Raw genomic sequence first — 26592 nt, forward strand, 5'->3', positions numbered from 1 at the left:
GCTGTTGGAACGGCTTGAAATTTTGCAAAATTATTATCTCAAGAGGATTCTAGGCCTTCCTCAAGGAACCCCAGCAGCTTTCTTGAGGGTGGAGGTTGGATTACCCTCTGTGTCTGCCAGGGCCCACTTAAGATTCCTACGATTCTACATCAACCTTGCAAACACTTCAAACATCTTATTGGCCAAACAAGCCTTTGTATCTCTTCAAAAGAACACCACTTGGCGTCAAAACCTATCTGAGATCCTGGTTAGATACACCCTACCGGAGTTTAATATTCTCAAACTGTGGAGCCCGGACAAAGTTCGGGAATGGATCCTGGAGAGAGACGCTCTGTTAGATATCACAAAAATACAGAATCCAGGGTCCTCCCACTGGTTTCCCCGACTGAAAACAGTCAAAACCTGTGCCAATTACTTGGCGAATATCACCAATCCCACCCTTCGGAGAGCTTTCACCATGGCCCGTTTTCAAACCATTCCTATGGCCTGTCAGGCAGATATGCAAAAATCCCAGTAGAGCAGCATATATGTCCTTGTCATATGAGAACCAAAGAGGATCTCACACATTACATGTTGTATTGTCCCATCTATTCGGCCTTCAGGGATGCGATGTTACAAACTATTCCCAAATCAATAGTCAACTCTGAGGACCAAGTAAAGTTTTTACTGGTGGACGCTGATCCACGGATTTCTCACGTGGTAGCGGTCTTTGTGGTGAAGGCTATGAAAACTAGAGTATGGTTCCTGGATGAAAAGGTGAGGTCCCTCCCATTGCTCTCCTAACCTGTTGCTTTATCTTCTTTCCTGAATGGTGGGGTTTTTTGGGGTAGTTTCCTTGCTGGGACAGCAAGGCTTGAATTTTAGCTTATTTTTATAATTTTATTGTTTATCTTTTAATAATGTTTTATGGTATTTTATGTAAAGGCATGGACCTCACAAATTTAATAAACTTGACTAGATGAAAAGTTGAAGCCATTTTCAAACACGTAATTGTCCCCTGGGCAATTGCTGAAGCTGTAGAATAAAGTAATAGTGCTGCTTTTGTAACTATACTTCTAGATGCTTCAAATCATTGGAATACAAAATTACTACCAATTATTGTTCACTATGTACATGTGAATGCTGAGAAAGCTTTATCCATCCATAATAAACTTGTGGACTTTGTTCAAATTACAGGGGAAATAATATACATGGCTTCATTTCAAACAATCAAGGATCTTGGTTTGGAGCACAAAGTGGTAGCAATTTCAGCAGACATTACAAACACTAACTTTGGTGGCCTGAAGAGGAAAGGTTCAAACAACCTGAAGGTTCAAACAAAATGAAGGAAGGTTTGGGAAAGAATATTCTCATCTTGGGATGTAATGATCATATGATACATAACAGTACACATTCTGCAATAAATCCAATCCCTGTTGATGTAGAAAGACTTGTAGTAAAGATTTTTTGTTATTTTCACATATTTACAGTGAGAGTAGAACATCTAAAAGAGTTTTGAGATAGTAGGACAGGAACACAAATTTCTGCCCCGGAGGACTCCCCTGCTTGAGTGCTTAAGGGCCCCATTCCTGCCACACACCATCTGGCCCAGGGCGGGGCCTGACAGGCCTCATAAGGACAGTTGCCACTGCTGCCCAAGAGGACTCAGAACAGTGCAGAGTTCTTTTTAAAATGCATTTCAAATTTCTTTTTTTCCCTTTTATTTTTTGGTGGTGGGGTGGGATGGATGTTTAGTCGGGTTCGGGAATTTGTTTAATTTTGGTATGTTTGTAATTTTTACTGTTTTTGTTTTATTGTATTGTTTTATTGTGTGTATTGTTGCTTTTTAGGTTTTATTTTGTTCTTAAGGGGAAGGGTTAAGGCTGCCGGGGAGTGGGTCCCAGCCAACAAAATGGCTGGGGCAGGTTCCACAGGGGGGATGCACTGGGACAACCGATCTCAGTGATCACGGGTAGGAGGAGGAGTTACGCTAAGATCAGACCATGTCATTACCAAGGAGGCAGGTTTAGTTGTTCTTTGAGGACTATCCCTGTCTCCGGGTCTGGTCCTGACCAGATGGATACTGGAATGAGCAAGGGATACCCACATGACCTGAAGATGCTGCTGTGCAATGCCAGGTCAATGATGAATAAGACCACTGCCATCCACTCCCTCCTGCAGGCTAATTCCACCAGGCCTAGGGTCGCAGGGCCCACACTCACCATCATCACAGCTTTAAGAGGCCTCAGCGAGGCCCTGGGACACTGCTGCTGCTGCCATCATGAGTGCTGGGGAAGGCCGCTCCCTCCTGCAGGCCAATTCCATCAGGCCTAGGGGGCAGGGCCCACACTCACCATCACAGCTCTAAGAGGCTCCAGTGAGGCCTCAGGACTCTGATGCTGCTGCAGCAGCAAATGTCAAAAATGGTTTTACATATTTTAAAATGTTTTAAAAGCGTTTTTACTTTCTTGCACTCTGAACAGTGGTTTTTATTTATATATTTTTATTTTATTTTATTTTTGTTTGGGGTGGGATAAATGTTGACTTGGGGTGGGGATTAGTTTTATTTTAGTATAATTGTTTTGGGCTTTTACTATTTTGTTAGGCTACTGTATAGTTTGTATTTTGCTTTTTAAGGGGAAAGGGTCAGGGCTGCCTGGGAGTGGGCCTCAGCCAACCGAATGGCTGGGGCAGGTTCCACAGGGGCAGAAGCACTGGGACAACCAATCACGGTGCCAGTGATCACGGGCAGGAGGAGGAGCTACGCTAAGACCAGACTGCAGGGCCTGCTCCCTTCGAGGGCCTTTTCCAACGGGCCCAGGGGGCGTGGCCCAGGCTTTCACTCCCCAAGTTGCAGGACTCCTACTGCGGTGAGACCTTGGACCATCGGCTGTGGTGAGGACTGCAGGACCTGCTCCCTTCCAAGGCCTTTCCAACTGGCCCAAGCCCTCATTTGGAACAAACGTTTGGGGATGTGCGAGAGGTTATTTTGCTATTGCTTCCCTGTCCCAAGTGGTTAATGTGTTTTTAAATGTCCTTAAGCAGTTGATGGCATTTTAAATTTTTCTTTCTTTTATTCCTTTTTTGCTTTGTTGGGGGTGGGTGGGTGGGATGGATATTTGGTTGGGGATTAATTTTAGTATAATTGTTCTGTTTTTGTTTTTTGTTGTTTTTATTGGTTGTATTGTTTGCGTTTTGTTTTTAAGGGATGGGATCAGGGCTGCCTGGGAGTGGGGCCCCAGCCAACACAATGGCTGGGGCAAGTTCCACAGGGGGGAAGCACTGGGACATCCGATCTCGGTTATCATGGGCAGGAGTTGCACGAAGACCAGACTTCCAGGTTGGCGCCTCCGGCAATGGCGGAGCTCCTCCGATCGGAACTTGCTCCGTGGAAAGCAGGGTCTGACCACCACGGCGAAGGCGGAGACCCACTGAAATCACAAGCGGGAGAAGCTTGTGAACCTGGGATTCGGCTAGCACCTTTTGCGCTTCCCCTACTCGTGGGGAAACCCTGTTTTGGGGATCCAGAGCGACGTGGGGTGAGTGGCGCGGTGCTTTGAATCGACTGCTTCTTTCACGGAGTGAAGCCACATTGCTGTTGCCGGAGAGCGCTGACTTTTTCCTGTGGACAATTGGACTTTAAACAACTACCCGTGAGTAGAATGGAAAATTGGATCTTTAAATACCTTAATTTGGCACCGAAGCGGGAAGGTCTTAAACAGGAAGTCTGCCTTCTGCTTTTGTAAATAGATTGAAGCAAAGACGTTACAAGCTAAAGTCTTTGAAAGTTTTTGGCAAAGGATTAAATCTCCATCAGTTAAAATTACAAAAAACCCCTTGGAAGCAGGAGAAGAGGGGGGAAATTTTGGACCTAGAGAGCCTGCAGGAGAGAGTCAAAAATCAAATTACCACTGCTCTGAACCTGGAAACGGGCTGCCAGAAAGAGTTCATTAATTGCGAACAGAACATATTTGACAGCTAGCTAAATAAGAGAAAGATACTGTTTCCAGTCCTCTTCTGCGTTTAAAAAGGAGGAAAAGTAACTGAAAATTGAAACTATTTTTATGGTTTGAGTTGTGTTTGAAAGGATTGATACAAGTGGAAACTGTTTCCCTCTAGAGGGAGCTTTTGAAACTGTTACAGGAGTGTAACTGGGGAATCACCAGCTGCAAGATAAGGAATTGTGAGAACCAGAGATTGACCTTGGACCATTTAAAAATGTTGACAGGAGAAGCAATTGTGACTGTATTATGTAAGATAAGCTATTCGCTGGAACAGCTTCATAAGAAGACCGATGACATGACTTTTAAAATTGATAACTTGGAACAGAAAGTGAATAATTTGAGACAAAAAGTGAGTACCAACACAGAAATAATTCAGGACTTTGTACAGGAATCTATTTTGGCAGGACAAATTGTGGAGAAGGAGAAAGCACCTAAAGTAATACAAGCGGGATCCTTAGTCTTACAGAAGCAAATTGAGGACTACAAGTTGAGGCCTTTTATGATTGAATCTAGGAAAAGTCAGATTTTGAGGACTGGATCCCGGCTCAGATAGAAGAAGGAAAGTTGGAAATATCCCTCTATGCAGGGATTAACTGACTTCTAGGACATGGACTTGGGTCTAGAGGAGATTGAAGTTTTGGGGGCCTTTGGATTTGGAGGAATCTTGAAACATGTCCTGAAATATTCTATGGATCTTAGCTTCAACTATGGAAATTTGGCTGACCTGTCCAGAAGGAATAAAAGTATTGTTAGGTTGGAGTTTTCCCGAGATTTGCTCTTTAGCATTAAAGAATATGAAGATGACCTGCAGAAGGGACCTAGAAAAGAGTTAAGATCCTCGGACATAAGATCTCCATGTTGATGGACTATATGGAATTGACGGAAAGGACTGGCAGAATCCGAATCCAGGGAGAGGAGATGGTGGAAGAAGATTGGAAAATTTAAAGTTTATATATAGAAATATTGTAAAATTAATGAGTGATAGAAAAATGGTGGAATGATATTTTATGGCCTTAGCAGAAATGTTATAAGGACTTAAGCATATATAATTATTTTAGTTTTAATGGAAAATAAGGTTAAAAAATATGTTATTTATAATATGATAAAAATAGAGAAAGATGGAAAGGATTTGCTGAAACAATTAACAGAAGTGGAATACAAAAAGGGAGGTGAGAGGAGGTCGAGGAAACAAGGGAATGAAAGATAGAGTATGGAAAAGATGTGATGTATGTTTTTAATTTTTTTTTTCTTCATTTAGGGTTAGGGTTAGGGGTTGGGTTTTGTTTTGTTTAGTTTAATGGGTTTAGTTTAATGGGTTTAGGTTGTGTTTTGTATTGTCTATATATTGTATTGTAATGTCTTTTTTCTTTTTCTCTTTTGTCTTCTTTTCTTTTCTTTTTTGTAATCCTTAAAAGCAATAATTTTTTATTTTTTTTTAAAGGAGTTGCACGAAGACCAGACCATGTCATTACCAAGGAGGCAGGTTTAGTCGTTGTTTGAAGACTATCCCTGCCTCCGGGTCTGGTCTTGACCAGATGGATACTGGAATCAACAAGGGAAACCCACATGACCTGAAGGTGTTGCTGTGTAATGCTAGGTCAATGATTCATAAGACTACTGCCATCAACAACTTGATTGTGGATGGAGGACTTGACCAGGCATGTGTAACAGAGACTTGGTTGGATGAAGTAGATGGGCCTGTCCTTGCCGCTGCTTGTCCAATAGGTTTCTCTTACGCACAGCAACCCAGGTCATGTGGGCGGGGAGGGGGGTTTGCAGTGATTTTTAGGAAGTCATTAGTTTGCACCAGGCGTCCTATTAGGAAGACCCAGTTTTCTGAGTGCATGTTCTGGAAGCTGGGCAATAGGGCAGTACAGGATTCCTTTTGGTGTACCGAAAGTTTATCTTTCCTGGGCCAGTTCAGTCCCATGGAGATCCCTCCGTGTGCCAGATCACATGCGCACCTGCAATTTTCGGTGTCTACATCTGCGCAGACGCAATTTTTTTTTTAAATAATATTTATTAAATTTTCCAATAAGAACATAGAAATACAAAACAACTACAATAAAAACAAACACAAACAAAAAACAAGAAGTATAATTTCAAAACTTATTTTCTCAACCTTATTTCCCCGACTTCCTCATACCTCACCGTTTTGTATTCTAGTTTCATTATCCCATCAGCAACTCCATTCCCTTATTTCCCAAAAGTTTCTTACTAATTCTGTTCCTTTTCTTACTCTAATGTCTCTGAAAAACCAATATTTTTAAGTCCATGTCAATCTAGCATTCTTTAATCTTATAATAATTGTTAAGATAGTCCTTAAATTTCTTCCAATCTTCTTCCACTGTCTCTTTCTCCTGGTCTCGGATTCTGCCCGTCATCTCTGCAAGTCCCATGTAGTCTGTCATCTTCATCTGCCATTCTTCCAGAGTGGGTAGATCTGATGTCTTCCAATACTTTGCGATAAGGATCCTTGCTGCCGTTGTGGCATACAAAAACAAAGTTCTATCCTTCTTTAGCACCACATGGCTGACCATACCCAGGAGAAAGGCCTCTGGTTTCTTCAGGAAAGTGTATTTAAACATCTTTTTCATTTCATTATATATCATTTCCCAGAAAGCCTTAATCCTTGGGCATGTCCACCAGAGGTGGAAGAATGAGCCTTCATTTTCTTTACACTTCCAACATTTGTTATCTGACAAGTGGTAAATTTTTGCAAGCTTGACTGGGGTCATGTACCACCTATATATCATTTTCATAATATTTTCTCTCAAGGCGTTACATGCCGTAAATTTCATGCCGGTGGTCCACAACCTTTCCCAGTCAGCAAACATAATGTTATGGCCAATATCTTGCGCCCACTTAATCATAGCTGATTTAACTGTTTCATCCTGCGTATTCCATTTCAGCAGCAAGTTATACATTTTGGATAAATTTTTAGTATTGGATTCTAACAATTCTGTTTCCAATTTCAATTTCTCCACCTGGAAGCCAATTTTCTTATCCATCTTGTAAACCTCCATTATTTGGTAATAGTGGAGCCAATCTCTCACTTTATCCTTTAATTTCTCAAAACTCTGCAGTTTGAAGTTACTACCCTCCTGTTCTAAAATTTCCCAATATTTCGGCCATATACACTCCATATTAAGTTTTTTCGCAGCTTTTGCCTCCACTGGTGAAAGCCACCTTGGAGTTTTGCTCTCCAGTAGGTCTTTATATCTGATCCAAACACTATACAATGCTTTCCTGACAATATGATTTTTAAAACCTTTATGAACCTTAACTTTGTCATACCACAAGTATGCATGCCACCCAAAAAAATTATTGAAACCTTCCAAATCTAAGATGTCAGTGTTCTTGAGGAGCAGCCAATCCTTCAACCAGCAGAAAGCTGCTGATTCATAGTAAAGTTTCAAATCTGGCAGGGCAAATCCCCCCCCCCTTTCCTTTGCATCAGTTAAAATCCTAAATTTTATTCTGGGCTTTTTGCCCTGCCAGATAAATTTAGAAATATCTCGCTGCCATCCCTTAAAACACTCCATCTTATCAACAATTTGCAATGTTTGAAACAAAAATAACATTCTAGGCAATACATTCATCTTGATAGCTGCTATTCGACCAGACAAAGTAAGCTTCAAGTTCGACCAAATTTCTAAATCTTTTTTCACTTGGTTCCAACATTTCTCATAATTGTCTTTAAATAAGTTCTTAACCACTGTTAGAAACCTGTTTCATTCTGAAACCTCTCCTTCTCTCTTACTGTTAGATTTTTCTCTAATACCTTAGTCTTTAATTTATTTAATTTAAATCCTGCCACTTGACCAAACTCTTGAATTAATTCCAAAACCCTTTTCGTACTGGATTCCGGCTCTTGCAATGTAAGTACGAAATCATCTGCAAATGCTCTCAATTTATAGTGTCTCGCTCCGACCTGAACCCCTTTAACCAGCTGGTCCTTTCTTATCATGTTCAGCAAAACCTCCAGGACCGAAATAAAAAGTAGTGGGGAAATTGGGCACCCCTGACGTGTCCCCTTTTCTATCTTAAGTTCTTCTGTAATAATATTGTTTACAATTAGCTTTGCTTTTTGTTCAGAATAAATTGCGCCTATACCGTTTTCAAAACCTTGGCCTACCCCCATCCCATGGAGATTCTTCTTCATAAAGGTCCAAGAAATATTGTCAAAGGCTTTCTCCGCGTCCACAAATATCAAAACAGCTTTTGTGTTTATATTAACTTCTAACATTTCCAAAATGTCTATTATGTTCCTTACATTATCTGATAAATGTCTTCTCGGGAGGAAGCCCGATTGATCCCTATGGATCTCCTCCATCAAAACTTTTTTCAATCTCTTAGCTAAAATGTCAGCAAAAATTTTGTAATTCACATTTAATAAAGAGATTGGACGGTAGTTCTTAAGTTGGGTCTTTTCAGTCTCTGTCTTCGGTATAAGCGTGATATAAGCCTCTTTCCACGTGTCAGGTGCTTCTTTCCCCTCAAGGATTTCATTACAGACTTCCTTCAAAGGTTGTATTAGCCATTCTTTTAAAGCCTTGTAATATTTGGAAGTCAGTCCATCAGGTCCCGTGCACAGACGCAATTTTTGGCACCACAGAAGTGAGTCCCCGCGCTGCGCTGTGCAGGATAGTGCAGCGCGCGAGCGTGCAACTTGGTTGGAAGGCAGCTCGTGGGCCTGTCAAATGAGCTCTGTGGGCTGCTTCTGGCCCATGGGCCTTAGGTTGCTGACCCCTGATCTAACTGCTTAGAGCTTCCACTCTAAAGTTATTAGATGTATGGAATGCATTTTGCTTAGGACTTTTTCACAGAGAGAAAACTTTGAAGAGTGTCTCCAATATTTTTCATCAAGAGTAGGAGTTTATCTAAGTGAAGATCATCTATTTGATGAAATTTCTTCTTTGAAATAATATGTATCAAAAGAAAATATAACTAAATGGAATGAAAGTGGTGCTGATGTGTGTTCAAGATGGGAGTGACATTTTCTCATTCTTCTTATCAGAAGATGATCCCCTATTCACAGCTACAAAAGTTGGTTCAACTGTGTCTCTGCCTACCAGGAAGCAATGCTGCAGCGGAGAGTGTGTTTTCTTCCATGAACACGATGTGAACATCTCAGAGATCAAGACTTGGTATAGACACTATCAAAGCTATGTTAGCGGTCCTAAGTAACTTTGCCATGACTTGCCAAGAATTTGCAACAAAATTGGAGTCAAAAAGAGATCTCTGCAAGGTGCACTCTTAGGAAAAATACAACTAGTTAAGAACAAAGATCAATATGGCTAACCTGACCAACCCTCCTCTGGGGACCTGGAGAAGCCTCTGACTACAACGTTCATCAGTTAAACAATTAAGGGAAACATTGACCTAGGTACCAAAATTAAGGAGGCAGACTGGAATACCTTATAGGCAATAATAATAATAATAATAATCCCTTTAAGATCAGTGTCAACCCTCATAAGAAAATTCTTCTAAGTTAATATATAGATGGCATTTAACCCCATTAAGATGCAGCTACATAGACAAAACATCACCAATGTGCTGGAGAGGATGTAACACTTTTGGTACTACACTCCATATGTGGTGGCTATGTGATTAAGTGCAGCCATTCTGGGAGTGTGTGTAAATAAGCAATATTACAAATCTGTATATAAAATGTAACCCAAGTTTCGGTTTCTCGATAATATTTAAAGAAGGTTCAACTCAATCTACAAGGAACTTATTACTTTTCTTTTGCTGGTGCCATGACTTCTCATAGCACTGAACTGGAAAGGATTTGGACATCAGCACATCACACGATGGTGACAGAATATACAGGCAATTGCTTTACCTTAAAAACTGGCAAAGAGGTGCATGTTTTGAAAATGCAGGTGACTTTATTGAAGTATGGTACCACTTCATAAAATTTTCTGATGAACATTCCAACAATTGGCATCCACTGAGTTCACAAACAAGGTTATGGCAAGATTTGATAAGGGAACAGGATGTGAAACAGGGGAACTTGTTTATATTTTGTAGGAAACCAATAAATATATAGTGAAAGCTGACTTTTTGTTTTAAAGAGTTTCAATGAAAAAAATCTTATTTCAAGAACCAACACTTTTTAAAAAACATTGTTTTTCAAATCATGACTCAACGTTAGATGAGCATCTGCAGAGGATCATTTTGTATCTATAGCAGATGACTCACTTCCCATTTTACATTGAGAAATCTGAGTCATATCTGAGATTACTGATACATTTAGCTGCTGGCTGGCGTAATTTAAAGTAACAGCAGGAAATGCTGCCGTAACCAGCACTCATTTGTCAAGCTGCTTGATCTGTTCAGGGGTGTTTAATTCCACACACTCAACCCAACAGCTGTGAACATAAGAGATAGATGAGGATTCGTTTTCACCTGGTTATTCAACACATTCCTTAGTACTACAGTTACTGCACTGAAGCAGCTGTACTACCTGGTTTTCAAAGATCAGCAATGAAGAGGATGAGGGTTTTCAGGTGGTGAACAGGGAAATAAGTAGCCCAGGTGCTACTGGAGTATGCCCATCTAGTAGTTTTCATGTGGTGGCCCAAAGGATGGGGGACTTCAGGCCTGGTTTCCCATATCCAGCCCTGCAATCCTCGCTTCCTCCCTGGATGATGTTCCACCCAGTGGGTTACCATCACCAGCTAGCATCCAAAGGAGTGAAATACATGCAAGCTTGAGGAAATAGGATTGATTTGCTTGTAGAAAACAGTTAGGAAGGAGGACTGATTTGCTTGTGGGAAACAGTGGCCACTTCTGCAAGAAGTCCGCTCTCCTTTCTCAGTGGGTGGTGTTGCAGCCAGGCATGCAGGTCCCTGTAGCCATCCAGCTTGGGGTGGGAAGTTGTGCCGACCTACGCTGCGTCACGCTCAGTGTGGCTCCACTGGCCAATCAGCACCAGTGAAGGACGCAGCCGTGGGAAATTTAAACTGTGGCGCAGCTGGGGAGTTCTCCTCTTTCACCCCCTTCGCCAAATCTCTTCAGTCACCCCTTTGCCGAATTTATTTAGTCATTGATTCCTTCCCTACCTGAATGGTTTAGCCTAGTCGCTGCTACTGCCAGGATTGTCAAAGACTTTCCCTTTGCAGCTGCTCAAGAATCGGTTCAAGGCAGGGCAGCTGTTCTGCGGCCACCCACTTGGCTTCCCCAATCAACGCTGCTTCTTAAAAACGCCACACAGCAGTGTGTGCTTGCTTTCTGTTGTGGATTTATTACAGCTTGGGGAGACAGTAGCTTCTCCCCTGGTGCCCATGCCTGCCGCTAAAGCAACTTTCCTCCTTGGTGGTGGCCTGGCTATCAGGTGTATGTGGATGTGTACCCAGCCTTGTGTGATTTCTAAATGGGGGAGTGTGTGTGTTTGATTTGGCTTCATTATGTAACACAGGGCGGGCTTCACTAGGTGTTCGTTCCTTTACATCCTCCCCCCCCCCTTTTCTGTTTCATTTTATTGTGTGATTTGCTTATCTGGCATGTTTTAAGCAGGGGACGGCCATTGCCGGACGAGTTTTTCTTTTCGCCCCCCCTTTAGTGTGTGTGCATTTAAGTTCTTTGCTTAACTTAAAACAGTCCTCTTAGCCTGACTCTGCTGGGAATACTGCCATGTCTCCTGCTTGTCCATTTACCAGCTGGGTTTTTACCCCATTTATTCTCATTGTTGCGGCGTGGGCCGTTTCATTAGTCAGGGGATGGAGTGAGGTCCGCCGGAGCCATCGGCCATTTTGGATCACTCACTCAGTCTAGCCCTTTCACTGTGAGGCTTTGGAAGTTGGCCATAGCTAGATTACTTTTGCTAACACATTATATACAGTGGGAATGTTTTTTCAAAAACGTTATCAGCAGCAGCCTATAGGCAACAACAAACAAACAAATGAATAATCAAATAATAATAAAAAGGGGCTGTTTTGAATGGGCTTTAGTGGCTTTTATCCAGTCTTTTTAGTGGTGTTGCCTGCAGGGTAGTGCTTCACATGTGTGCCTCTTTGTTTTATGAAGAGTAGCTATTGTGGCAAAAGTTTTGATTCATTATATTAAGTATAATATGGGTATAGTTTCCCAGTGACCCCCCTTGAGTTTCCTCTCCTTTGATAGTATAGTTCCCATGTATCCTAAGAAGTTTCACACCTGCACAGCTGCTGTTACATAGGAAGGAAAATGGCGGCGCAAGCACTTGCAGCGGCTTGGCACTCCGAAGACCGGTTTTCAGTGAGTTGTGTTTTATTTTTATCTGTGAACTTATTGCTGCTATGGACTGTGAACACTCAGGGACAAGTAATTTATAGTCGTCAAGAGCTCTTAAGTATCGGCAGAGAAGGCTGCAGCCAGGAGGTCTCAACCTACAACATTCCAGCTGAGCTTATCAGAGAGCCTCCATATCTTGCATATCCTTGGGATACTCCCCTTGCTCTCCTGGCCAGAAAGAAAAGAAAATGGAGAGGGCGTAAGCAGAAGAGGGGCTGTAGGGCCGGACTACGAGTGAGGCTAAGTAAAAATCCTCACAAGCCTGCATTGCCAAGTCTCCTTGTATCAAATGTTAGATCTTTACCCAACAAGGTAGAGGAGTTGGAACTTATTACCTCTCGGCAGAAAAGTATCCGGGACTGCTGTGTTATGGTCCTTTTAGAGACGTGGCTGGATTCCTCCTTTCCACAGGGACTTTTGCAGCTAGAAGGACGCTCAGTAATTAGAGCGGATAGAACCGCCGAATCCGGGAAGAGCAGAGGAGGAGGAATTTGCGTTTATATAAATAACAACTGGAGCTCGGACATTAAACAAATGGACACACATTGTTCTCCTGACTTGGAGTACCTAGTGGTGAAGTGCCGCCCTTTTTATTTGCCACGTGAGTTTAATGTTGTCATAATAACAGCGGTGTATATACCTCCCGATGCAAATACTACTACAGCTATGGGTCACCTGCTAACTGCTATTAGCAAACAGCAGCGGGCCCACCCGGATGGAGCATTTGTGGTTGCTGGTGATTTCAATCGAGCCGATTTAAGGACTGTGCTTCCTAAGTTCCACCAGTATGTTGATTGTCCCACTAGGGGGGGAAATACCCTAGACCGAGTATATAGTAACATCATGCATGGATACAAGACCAAGCCCTTGCCCAATTCGGGACAGTCAGACCACATATCCTTACTTATGATACCATCATATAGACCTCTCGTACGCAGAATTAGACCATCAACTAGAGAGATACGAGTGTGGCCAGCAGGTGCATCCGAGCAACTTCAAGATTGCTTTCGGAACACTGAATGGTCACTTTTTGTGGAGAATAATGTGGACACATACGCTTCAATAGTACTGTTCTATGTCAAAAGCTGCATTGATGTCGTTACTACCACCAAACAAATACGGGTGTTTCCTAACAACAAGCCCTGGCTAAACAGGGATGTGTATCTTCTGTTAAAGGCAAGAAATGCTGCTTTTCACTCTGGCGATGCGCAACAGTATAGAGAAGCTAGAGCCAAACTGAAAAAGGGCATTAGGGATGCCAAAGCTATGTACTGCCGGAGGATCGAAAAGCATTTTGAGAGCTCCGACCCTCGTCGAGTATGGCAAGGCCTGCGACAAATTACAGGGCAAAATATTAAAAATGAACTGGCTAGCAGCAGTGCGCACCTGGCTGATCAGCTGAATCAATTCTTCAGTCGTTTTGAGGTGGGAACTGGAACCACCGTCACTACAGCATTGGCTACCAGCACATCATCAGAAACTATTACTGATAAACAACCATTTTTATTACAGACCTCCGACGTACAACGTGCTTTTCGGAGCATTAATATTAGGAAGGCAGCTGGACCGGATGGAATTATGGGACGAGTTATTAGGGACTGTGCTGCAGAATTAGCTGGTGTATTTACGGACATTTTTAATCTATCCCTGTTGCAGGGTTCTGTCCCTACCTGCCTGAAGACATCGATTATAGTGCCAGTCCCTAAACAGTCAGTGGTGGTATCTCTCAATGACTACAGACCAATAGCCCTAACATCTGTCGTTATGAAATGCTTTGAGAGATTGGTGCTAGATTATATTAAGGCTGGTCTTCCATCCACTCTAGACCCGTTCCAGTTTGCATACAGAAGAAATAGATCTACTGATGATGCTATTTCCATCGCTGTCCATACTGTACTGAGTCATCTAGAACGACAGGGAACCTACGCAAGGCTGTTGTTTGTGGACTACAGTTCTGCCTTTAATACAATTCTACCAGACAGGTTATTCCTTAAAATGACCAATTTGGGTATACATCAGAAGATCTGTTTGTGGGTAAGGAATTTCCTGACCGATAGGCCGCAGACAGTGAGAATGGGACCTTACTATTCTTCTACTCTAGTATTAAGCACAGGAGCCCCTCAGGGGTGTGTGTTAAGCCCCTTTTTCTATTCCCTGTACACATTTGATTGCACCCCACTGCATAAGTCCAACACAATCATCAAATTTGCGGATGATACAACAGTGGTGGGGCTCATTAGTGAGAATGATGAGGCTGCTTATAGGAAAGAAGTACAGGGGTTAATTCAATGGTGTAAAGAAAATAATCTTATGCTTAACACCAAAAAAACCAAAGAACTCATAATTGATTTTAGGAGAAAGAAAAGTGTATTTTTACCATTGCACATAAATGGCGAGGAGGTGGAGAGGGTTGGTAGTTTTAAATACCTGGGCATTTACATCTCTGAGGACCTCTCATGGACTGCAAATATTAATATGGTTGTGAGGAAGGTGCAGGGGAGGTTGTATTTCCTGAGAATGCTCAGGGGATTGAATCTATCTCAGCACCTACTTCTGTCCTATTATCACAGTACCATTGAGAGTGTCTTAACCTATAGTATATTATCGTGGTATGGGAGCAGCTCTGAAATGGATAAAAAAGCTTTACAGAGAATAATTAAAATTGCCCAGAATGTTATTGGGCTCCAACTACCAACCCTGGATGAGATCTTCACGTCTCGCAGCTTGAAGAAGTCACACAATATCCTGAGAGATCCCACCCATCCTGCTCACAACCTCTTTGAACTGTTGCCTTCGGGCAGAAGATACAGGACAATGAAAACACGAACCACACGCCTTCTGAATAGTTTCTATCCAAGAGCTCTGATTGCACTAAATAATGATCTCAGGGCCAGTTGTAAGAAATAGCAAGCAGTGAGTAGTAAGGAATGAGATAGGTTTTAGGTTATGCTATGCTTCTAATAGGTTATGTTATATTCTGGATTATGTTATGTTCTAATAGATTATGTCTGAATAGGATGAGAGTGTTGGAGATACGTGCGAATGTGTATGTGAATCCGGTCTCGGGTGTTTGATTTTCATTGTTGTGTATACTGTGTATATACGGACAATGACAATAAATTTTATCTAATATCTATCTATCTAAGCGTATTAGCCTCTCTTCCTCCTTTGTCAGTAACAGAGAACGCTATGATCTCTTTGTTCTAAATGGTCACAGGCAATTTCCCTTTTATCTTATCTGTGGAATGCTCGCCTCTAGGAGTCAAGAAGCCTGCCTTGGGTAGAACTTGAAGGCTGTGAAAGGATGTTGTTTAACAATTAGCAAATTCCTGTTGCAATAAACGAATATGCAATGCTTAATGTATTCATGTGGGGAAAGGGTATATAAGCTCTGGGCAGTCTCCGCCCAGGGGGATTCTGCTTTTGGAAACATTCCACAGAGCCACTCAATTGCTGCCAGCAAAATAAACTGCATTCTTTCTTTCTATTGCTGAGTTTGGATTTAATTCCGTTTGTGGGCTTCTTTTCTGATATAACGATAGCGCACCTCAGTCTAGGAGCCAAGGGCATTGCTACCTCTGGTTCAGCTTTTCATGCGATTATCAATCTACACACCCACACACCCCGAGCTATCACTAATTAAGGCATATTAGCAAATTTATCTCTAATCCAGTCGCTATGCCTGCTAACAAGGCCTGAGGGCTCTGCTCTTGCCTCACTCCACCTGGCCTAGGGTGGGGCCTGATAGGTTTTATAAGGACTGCTGCCGCTCAGCAGAGAGGGCTTCTTTTAAAATGTCTATATATCCTTTTAAATTATTTTTTAACGTTTTAACCATTTTAAAATTGAGCTGCAAGAGTACTTGGTGGGATGTGCCTGGGAGGAGAGGAGCGGGGAAGAGCAAAGGGAGGCCCAATTACAGTGTTTCTGGATAGGAGGAGGTATGTTGTGGGAGGAGGAGCAGGCCAGGTAAGGGGCACGCAGCCCAGGCAGTTAGTGACTGTGCCGTGTGCCAGTCCCTCCTCCATCCTGGGGAATTGTGGTTGTAATACCAGCCAACCCTCGGGTCCAGGACTACTGCTGTTGAATGCCAGGACGGCCCAGAATAAAATCTCCCTCATCCATGATCTGATTATGGATGAGGCGGCTGATCTGGCATGTATCACTGAAACCTGGGTGGGTGAACAGGGTGGAGTTGGGTCTCACCCAGCTGTGCCCACCTCAGTGTAATAGCTGGACAGAATGATGGGTCAGGGGGTTTGCTGTGGTTTATAGAGATTATCTATCTCCAGGCTCTCTGTCCAGTTGGGGGGGAATCTAGAGTGGGTGTTCCTTGTTAGAGATTGTGCTGGTTTACTGCCCGCCTCACTGCCCAGCAGTCTCCCTGCCTGAGCTTACAGATTTAAGTTAACAATTAATCCCACCGGGACCCCAATTGGTTACAAAACCCAACAGGGGAAAAAGGAAAATTCCGACTAATAAGAATCAACTTTGGAAACACTGAATTTTATAAAATCTCCAATTTCTTAAAGAACATTGACTGAATCACAGATTCAGACATGGGCTCCAAGAAAAATCAAACACAAACAACATTGTTGGCCACGACAGGACTACAAGCAAGAAGGACATCTTTAGCAGACCCAGACTCGAATGCAGATTTGAAAGAAATTATTGCAGGAATGAACAAGAATCTAAATGACAAATTAGATTCAATGGACATTAAGACTGATCAGAACGTTAAAAGCTAATAATGAACCAAATAAAAGACCTGACTACAAAAAATAAGGAACTTGACAGATCAATTCAGGATCTAAAAACTAGGACGAACAAACAACAAGAAGTAACTAAGAAACTGACAAGCGAAAATAAAGAATTTATAAAGATGCAGGAAGCAGTTAAGGAGGAAGTTTCAGATTTAAAGAGAATGCATGAGGAGAACACCTGTCCTTGAAATGCATCAAAGAGAACTTATCCTGTGTTTTAGATGAGTCCCAGAATAAGAAGGCAAACAGATTGAAGAAAAAATAATCCAGAGCCTTGCAATATGGTTTGGTGTTCAAGATAAGGAGTTAACAATGGACACTGATAAAAATTTCTGAATTTCTAAAATTTCTGAAAGCGCAAAAACATACAAGGGACCAGGAGATTGTCTCATTTTTCTAAACTCAAGATTATTAAAAAAAAAATTACCGAAAAGACGACAATGTAAATTATTAATAGAAGACAAAAACATTAAGGTCTTTAAGGAGATCCCAAAGAGACTTTTGAAAAAGATACGGAGTTACAGATTGTTAACAGATGCATTAAACAGAAACTCAGTAAGATTTTGCTGGGAATTCCTGGACGGCATAACCTTTACTTACAAAGAAGGAAGAAGTATAAGCTCAATAGATGACACGGAAAAATTCCAGGAGATACAGGAAAGAGTTAGGAGAAACACTACCAGAAAAAGGAGGAGGAAAGCTATAAGAAAGCAAGCGAAAAGAGCAGGAAACCTAGGAAAATACGATTAGAGAATAAAATCACAGATTAATACATTGGACTGTTGTTTTGTTTATTTTACTGTAATTCTAATGATAAAAGGGGGGGGGGGGACAAAAATTAATAAAGTGTAATGGATTTGAAGATTATCTCCTGGAATGTTAATGGGCTTAATGATAAATTAAAAAGAAACAAAATATAACAAATTCTGAAAAAAAGAAATGGGATATCATTTGTTTACAGAAAACCCATGTAGCCAGGAAACATAGATTGGTGTTAAAAAATAAGAGATTAGGTCAGGAATTTTTGCAATCCCTACACAGATCTGGCTGACACAAGCCACAAAACCACAGCTCGCCCCTATACACGAAGCCAAGCCAAAGCACAACTAAGTGCAATACAGCCATCTTCTCAGGAAAACTCTTCACAAAGTTCAAGAGGTCAAGACACAAAGACTTTAGCAACTAATCCACACCTAATGACCCACCTAAGTGGTACTCAGGATATCACTCAAGAAATCACTCAAGGTATCTCTCAAGTAATTAAGGAACAAAAGAAGAAAAGGCACACTAGCCTGGGAACTTCCTCTCTGCCCAGAACATTGGAGGCTAGACACCACACCCCCTCTACAGTATTTATAGGAACTCAAACATTGAGATCCCGCTCTGTTCCAGTAACAAGAAGCCGAAAGCACCAGCCTGAAGATGACGAGTGAGACCTCGTCGAAACGTCGCCTAGACACCCCAACTTTTACACGGGAAGACACCCGAGGACACCAAAACCTGCATTCCTGTACCCGTGAAAATCTACGAAAGCAAATATATATATATATATATATATATATATATATAGGCAGAACAAATCTTTAAAGATGAGGAAGGAAAAATATTGGGGGTACAGGTCTCAAGAGGAAGGGAACAATTAGTAGCTGTAGGGATCTATGCACCAAATGGTAATGAATCAAAATATTCCAAATAAGTAGAAGTTACTAGAACTTCCAATTGATCAGAGCTGAAAGCAAGTGGGATTTAACCCTCAGGGGAGAATCCAGCTTTTCGGGGGGGAGGGGGCATTTGCATAGGCACTGCAAGCCCCCAAAAACCTCAGAAGGCAAATTCTGAGGGCAGGTTCTCAGCGAGCCGAAGAGCGATCTCTCCACCAGCCAAAACACTCCTTTTAGGAGTGAGAGAGTTGGTGAGATTGAGACACCGGCGTGGGTCGCCATATTCTACTCCCGAGAAGCGCAGCCTCAAGCTTGCCCAGCACAGTGATCAATTCCAAAGGAAAAGAAATCCACATTTGAATTGGTGAGAGACAAAAAGCTTTCAAACTTAAAACAATTCAGATGCAGCGGGGTGGTAAAAAGGAGGTCAGCCCCGTCTGGAAATTGCATTGGGATGCAGGACGTTCCTACGGAACAGAAAAGGCCTGATGTTCCCTGTTAAATTTATTGCTTTCACATTTGCTGAAGAAGAGGATTATATATAATAAACTTAAGAGGTGAAAGCCTGGTTGTGGATATTATCGATCTGTCTGGAATCTCTGCTTTGGCAGGAGGAGAACCTCCTGAAAACTTTTATTTCCACTTTTAGTAACTGCATAGTAGAAATTAAAACTTTAAAGTGCAACCTTTCTTTCTAACTTTAAATGGTCCAAACCACAGAGCTTGGAGATGCTACTGAGACCAAATTGGAAGTAACTTGGATATTTATTTATTTATTTATTACTTTATTACTTTTTACTGCAGCTAATTTAAAGTGTGGAGCAGAGAGTAAACAATATATCAACCCCTCCTTTCATTTTTTGTGTGGATTGTTAGAGCTGGAGGACTGGCGTCTAGAGAGAATTTCCTATCCTCCTTTTGATAAATACACTGTCTTCCCTTCTGCTTTCTGGATAATTTTTGGATTATTGGATTGGCATCTTCTTTATTTTCTTCCTCTTTTGACTGGTGGATTATTGGTCTGCCTGTGGAATTAGGCTGACAAGCTGCTGAAAAAGTGGTTCATTTTATATTTGGTTCTATTTTTTCCTTTGTTGGTGGAAAAGGGTTTTTTTGTTCCCCCCCCTCCTTTTTTTATTAATTATTAATACCGCTGACTTTTAAGGATTGGCCAAACAAGAGGCAGAAGGAAACAAATTTTTATCTATATTTTAACCTTCAACTGGGTGGTTTTGGGGCTCACTCATTGAAATTGTGGATTAGCCATTTAAGAGGCAAGAAAACTGCTGTGGTGAAAGGGGGAATTACAATTAAATAATTTCAATTACAAATTTACAGTTAGTTATAAAATTACAATTAAGTAATGGCAGAAAAAAGGAGGTAGAAGATGGAGGGACACCACTAGAAAGGAGAGCGTCGAAACAAGAAAGTGAGAATAAAAGTGAAATTCTGAAAATGTTTGCAGAAATAAAAAAGGACATAAAACAGAGTGGAAAAAATATTGAGACAAGACTGCAGTAAATGGATCAAAAATATGATTTGACAGTTGAAGAACTGAAAAGCCAGTTGAAGGAAATAACAAAAAGAACACAAAGTTTGGAGGAAGGAATGAAGCGGACAAAGAAAGAAGATATTAAAAAAGAAGAGGGAAAAGTTAAGACAAAAGTTTCAGAAATCAACAAAACACAATTAGAGTTACGGGATACGATTGCTATGAATGAACTGAGGCAGAGAGAAACAAATTTGAGATTGAGATCTGTACCAGAAACACAAGGAGAACAAATTTTAGAAAAACTAACAACAAATTGCACAATGGCAAAAACAATTCAAAACGCATTTAGGATTAAAACAAAAACAACAAAGGCAAAAAAATTCCCAGGAGACTGTTTTGATTATATTTAAAGACAGAGAAATGAGAAATCTGGATTTTGCAGAAGAATAGAGAAAAAAGATTATGTATTGATGGAGTGTTTACAATAATATTTAAAGACGTCCCACTTCGGTTGTTGAAAAAACGCAACAAATATAGGACATTAATACAGATTTTGAGGGAAAACAGTAATGAATTTAAATGGGAATTTCCAGAAGGAGTCTCATTCTACTATAAGGAGAAAAAAATTAAATTTAAGAATGTGGATGAGATACACAAATTTCTGAGAGATATAAAGAGTTGGGAAAAGGAGAAGAGGCAGCAGTTTCAGAACCAGAGAGAGAAGGCATTGATAAATCAGAAGAAGGAGGACAGGTTTAAGAACCTTAAGAACTTTACTACAAAGGAGGCCAAAATGGCACTGAAACTATGGACATGGAATGTTAATGGCATTAACAATAAAAAATAAAAGGAGCAGAATTGGACATTTTTTGTTAAAAAAGAATTTGGATATTATCTGCTTACAATAGACACATGTAGCTAGAAAACATAGAAGAGTACTGATCAACAAAAAATTAGGAAATGAGTTTATCTCATCTGATAAAAGTAAGAAGAGAGGAGTGGTGATGTATATAAAAAATAAAATAGAGGCTCGACAAATCTTTAAGGACGAAGAGTAATAGAAGTACAAGTCATCTGGCAAGGTGAAAAATTGCTAATTGTTGGAATCTACGCACCTAATGATAGTAAGATGGAATTTTACAAAGACTTGGAAGAAAAACTGTTTGAATTTATGGATTTATGAATTTATAATTATGGGAGACATGAATGGCGTAGTCTCATTGAAAATGGATAGAATTAGGAAAAAAGAGAATATGAAAGAAGGGAAGTTACCAAGGACCTTTTTCTCTATGACAGAGAATTGTAATTTAATAGATGTTTGGAGACTGAGACACCCATTAGACAAGCAATTTACATATTTCTCAAAACCAAATCATTCAGCTTCTAGAATTGACTATGTATGGATTTCCAGTGAATTAACACCCAGAGTAACAAAAATAGAAATACAACCAAAGGTATTTTCGGATCATAATGCAATAAGATGTGAAATAAAAGAATTGGATGTAAAGACTTTTCGATGGAGATTGAATGAAAATTTGTTAGAATATGAAAACATTAATGAGAAGGTTCAAAAGATGCTAACAGAATATTTTGTAAATAACTGTAATAAAGGAACTAAAATAAATGTTGTTTGGGACGCTAGTTTCAGAACCAGAGAGAGAAGGCATTGATAAATCAGAAGAAGGAGGACAGGTTTAAGAACCTTAAGAACTTTACTACAAAGGAGGCCAAAATGGCACTGAAACTATGGACATGGAATGTTAATGGCATTAACAATAAAAAATAAAAGGAGCAGAATTGGACATTTTTTGTTAAAAAAGAATTTGGATATTATCTGCTTACAATAGACACATGTAGCTAGAAAACATAGAAGAGTACTGATCAACAAAAAATTAGGAAATGAGTTTATCTCATCTGATAAAAGTAAGAAGAGAGGAGTGGTGATGTATATAAAAAATAAAATAGAGGCTCGACAAATCTTTAAGGACGAAGAGTAATAGAAGTACAAGTCATCTGGCAAGGTGAAAAATTGCTAATTGTTGGAATCTACGCACCTAATGATAGTAAGATGGAATTTTACAAAGACTTGGAAGAAAAACTGTTTGAATTTATGGATTTATGAATTTATAATTATGGGAGACATGAATGGCGTAGTCTCATTGAAAATGGATAGAATTAGGAAAAAAGAGAATATGAAAGAAGGGAAGTTACCAAGGACCTTTTTCTCTATGACAGAGAATTGTAATTTAATAGATGTTTGGAGACTGAGACACCCATTAGACAAGCAATTTACATATTTCTCAAAACCAAATCATTCAGCTTCTAGAATTGACTATGTATGGATTTCCAGTGAATTAACACCCAGAGTAACAAAAATAGAAATACAACCAAAGGTATTTTCGGATCATAATGCAATAAGATGTGAAATAAAAGAATTGGATGTAAAGACTTTTCGATGGAGATTGAATGAAAATTTGTTAGAATATGAAAACATTAATGAGAAGGTTCAAAAGATGCTAACAGAATATTTTGTAAATAACTGTAATAAAGGAACTAAAATAAATGTTGTTTGGGACGCTAGTAAAGTGGTTATGCAAGGCTTCTTTATACAACAAAATAGCATCAGGAATAAATTTAGAAAGGTGGAAATAATTGACCAAATGCAAAAGGGGAAACAAATTGCAAAGGCCCTAAAAGCAATATATGAAGGACAGAATGCAAAAGAAAAAAAAGAGTTAGAAGAAAAAACAGGATGGCAAATAGTAAAAAAAAAAATTAAAATATCGGAGTATACAATTGACAATGAAAAATATTAATTTATTCGAGGACAATTACAACAAAACCTGGAAAGAAATTGAAAAGGACATGGAGATGTGGGCCACATTAAAACTCACATTGTAGGGCAGAATATCTGCAGTTAAAATGAGTATTTTACCGAAATTATTATTTCTTTTCCAAATGATATCTATAATTAACAGAATGGCATGTTTTAATCAATGGAAAAAAGATCTTTTGACTGCCTTTCATACTGAAGGTCAATTCTGCCTTTCAGCTTGAGACATTGGCTGTGACATTGCCCTAATGCTAAGGCAGAGGGAAGGAAGTTGCCCTGAAGAATGGCCAGCCAGAGGTCCAAAGTTTGTAACCTGAATATCCAGGATGTGGCTCAGATTCTTTTTCCTTCAGTTATTAGGGAGGACTTTACATGACTCTGCTCTCAGCCACATATACACTTCAATATGAGAGACAGGGTCATTTTCATGGTTCTTTAACTGTATCACAGCTGCTGCTGCATCGTGAGTGTTGGAGAAGGCCTCTCCCTTCTCAGGCTAATTCCATCTGGCCTAGGGGGCGGGGCCCAGGCTCACCTCCGTGATAGCTTTAAGGACACTGGTGCTGCTGCAGCAAATGTTAAAGATGTTTTTATATATTTTAAGGTGTTTTAAAGCTGTTTTTATTGCTTACTTTGTTGTACCACCGTGAATGGTGGTTTTTATCTATGTATTTTTGTTTTGTTCCGTCTTGTTTTGTTTTGGGATTGGATATTGAATGGGGTGGGGATTGGTTTTGTTTGGGCATAATTGTTTTTGGTTGTTTTGTTTTTCTATTTTGTAAATGGAGGTTAGTATGAGGCTTGAGATTGCTATCGTGGAGGGGAGAGGGAGGTATGGCGGTGGGGGCAGATGTTATAGGCGAAGGGGATCGAGATACGGATATGCTTGTACCCCTTCCAATCTGCGCTCCATCCCGAGAGACGAGGGTAGGGTGAGCAAGGATTACTCACCTCCTTCACTGGTGTTGTGCAATGCCAGGTCTATAGGCAACAAAACCGCCACCCTGCGAGATTTCTTTACCTCGCAGGGGGTCGACCTGGCTTGTGTGACGGAGACCTGGGTGCGCGAAGGGGTAACTGTTACCTTACGAGAGACGGCGCCCCCGGGTTTCTCCGTCCTCCACCAGTCACGGACTGTGGGCCGGGGGGGAGGGGTGGCATTATTAATCCGGGAAGATTGTTCTTTCAGAGCTCTACCATCGCCATCGATCCCCGGCATTGAATGTGTTGGCCTAGTGTGGGGCTCTGAGGAGAGCTTGGCTGTCTGGCTGGTGTACCGGCCACCTAGCACACCAGCAGCCACCCTGTCAGGCCTGCTGGAGGCGGTGGCCGGCTGGGCCTTGGAGTTCCCTAACCTATTGGTATTGGGAGACTTCAACTTCCATGCTGATGCCACTCCCTCCTCACAGGCTCTGGACCTGGTGCCTTCCATGGCGACACTAGGGCTCTCCCAGTTTGTTTCGGGCCCCACACATCAAGCAGGCCACACGCTGGATTTGATCTTTGGCGCTGGTATAGATGTGATCATGTCTCCTTCGATGAAGGTGCCATGGTCTGATCACTACGCTCTGAAAGCCAGGATTGACTTTCCACCCGCACCCTGCTTAGGTGGTGAGCCGATTTGGGCTCGCCCGCAGAGGCTGATGGACCCTGATAGATTCCGTCAAGCCTTACGGGACCTTGCTCCCCCTGGCGACTCATTGACTGAGCTTGTCGAGATCGCACCTAAGCGCCCTCTGCGACCCCGCAGAAACCGGGCTCCCTGGTTTACCGAGGAGCTTCGGAAAATGAAGCGGGACCTCAGACGGCTAGAGCGAGTATGGCAGGGTGCCCGTGACGGAGCCTCAAGAACATCTTACAGGGTTTTTATGAAAACCTATGAGATGGCAGTGAAGGTCGCTAAGAAGTCTTACTTCTCAGCCTCCATTGCATCCGCTAGCTCTCGCCCAGCGCAATTATTTAGTATAATTCGGTCTTTAATGTCCCTTGAAGGACAGCCAAATTTAAATAACAATCTGACACACAGCTGTGAGGCATTTGTGAGCTTTTTTGCAGAGAAGGTCCTGTTGCTCCGCCATGACCTCCCTGCCAATTTGGATACAATAAAGGAACTGGAGGCCCCTCGACTGTCCTCGGGTCCAGTATTGGACCACTTTGACCAGATATCTCCAGCCGATGTGGACAGACTCCTCCGAGCTGGAAAGCCCACCACCTGTCCTCTTGACCCGTGCCCGTCATGGCTGATTAGAGCGTGTCCAGACGAGGTGTGGGCCCCCCTGGGGGATATCATAAATTTGTCCTTTGGCACTGGGATATTCCCAGGGGAACTGAAGGAGGCAGTGGTGCGTCCGCTCTTAAAGAAAACATCATTAGATCCCTTAGATCTATCCAATTACCGCCTGGTCTCGAATCTTCCATTTCTGGGTAAGGTGATTGAGAGAGCAGTTGCTGAACAGCTTGGTAGGTTTCTGGATGAAACATCTGCTCTGGATCCATTCCAATCCGGCTTCCGCGCTGGTCATGGGACCGAGACTGCTCTGGTCGCCCTAACAGATTATCTCCGCAGGCAGCTGGATCGAGGCGGGTCGGGGCTGCTGATTCTTCTAGATCTGTCAGCAGCCTTCGACATGGTCGATCACAAACTCCTGGACCTGAACTCCTGGATCACGAACGCCTTGCCGACGTGGGGATCTAGGGCACAGTCCTTCAATGGCTGCGCTCGTTTCTCTCTGGTCGGGGACAGAGGGTGGCGCTTGGGGGGGAATTGTCATCGCGCCACTCCTTGGTGTGTGGAGTGCCTCAGGGTGCGATTCTCTCCCCGATGCTTTTTAACATCTTTATGCGCCCCCTCGCCCAGCTTGTCCGGAGTTTTGGGCTGGGTTGCCATCAGTATGCTGATGACACCCAACTCTATCTGTTGATGGATGACCATCCTGACTCAGCCCCAGAAAAACTGACCAGATGTCTGGAAGCTGTGGCTGGGAGCCGGTTGAAGTTAAATCCTTCGAAGACAGAGGTCCTCTGGCTGGGGCGGGACGATATGGGATTGAGGGGGCAACTCCCATCTCTTGCAGGGGTGCAACTAGTGCCAGCACCGTCCGTTAAGAGTTTGGGTGTAATCTTCGATACCTTCCTCTCTATGGAGGCGCAGATTACAGCTATAACAAAGGCGGCATTTTTTCATCTCCGCCAAGCTAAGCAGTTGGCCCCTTATCTCTCTTGCCCTGACCTAGCCACTGTGATCCATGCGACGGTCACCTCTAGACTGGATTATTGTAACTCGCTCTACGTGGGGCTGCCCTTGAGACTGACCCAGAAACTTCAGCGGGTGCAGAATGCCGCGGCGAGACTCCTTATGGGGTCTTCGCTGCGAGATCACATTCATCCGATACTATACCAGCTGCACTGGCTCCCGGTGGAGTACAGGATCAGGTTTAAGGTGCTGGTTTTAACCTTTAAAGCCCTATACGGCCTAGGACCCTCGTACCCACAGGACCGCCTCTCCTGGTATGCCCCACAGAGAAACCTACGGTCTGCAAATAATAACATCCTCAAGGTCCCAGGCATCAGAGAGGTTAGG

General features: G+C 41.9%; 1 long non-coding RNA gene across 1 annotated transcript; it reads right to left on the minus strand.

Moving 5' to 3' along the window:
* Window positions 1-2309: 2309 nt before the first annotated feature.
* On the minus strand, window positions 2310-12119 carry LOC310849346. Its single transcript, XR_014566882.1, has 3 exons — window positions 8579-12119; window positions 5434-5969; window positions 2310-2745 (listed from the first exon to the last, which is right to left on the minus strand). It is a non-coding gene; the product is annotated as an uncharacterized lncRNA (long non-coding RNA).
* Between the last annotated feature and the right edge of the window lie 14473 nt (window positions 12120-26592).

This window comes from Podarcis gaigeae (genome assembly GCF_964106915.1).
Source record: "Podarcis gaigeae genome assembly, chromosome: 7".
NCBI lineage: Eukaryota > Metazoa > Chordata > Lepidosauria > Squamata > Lacertidae > Podarcis > Podarcis gaigeae.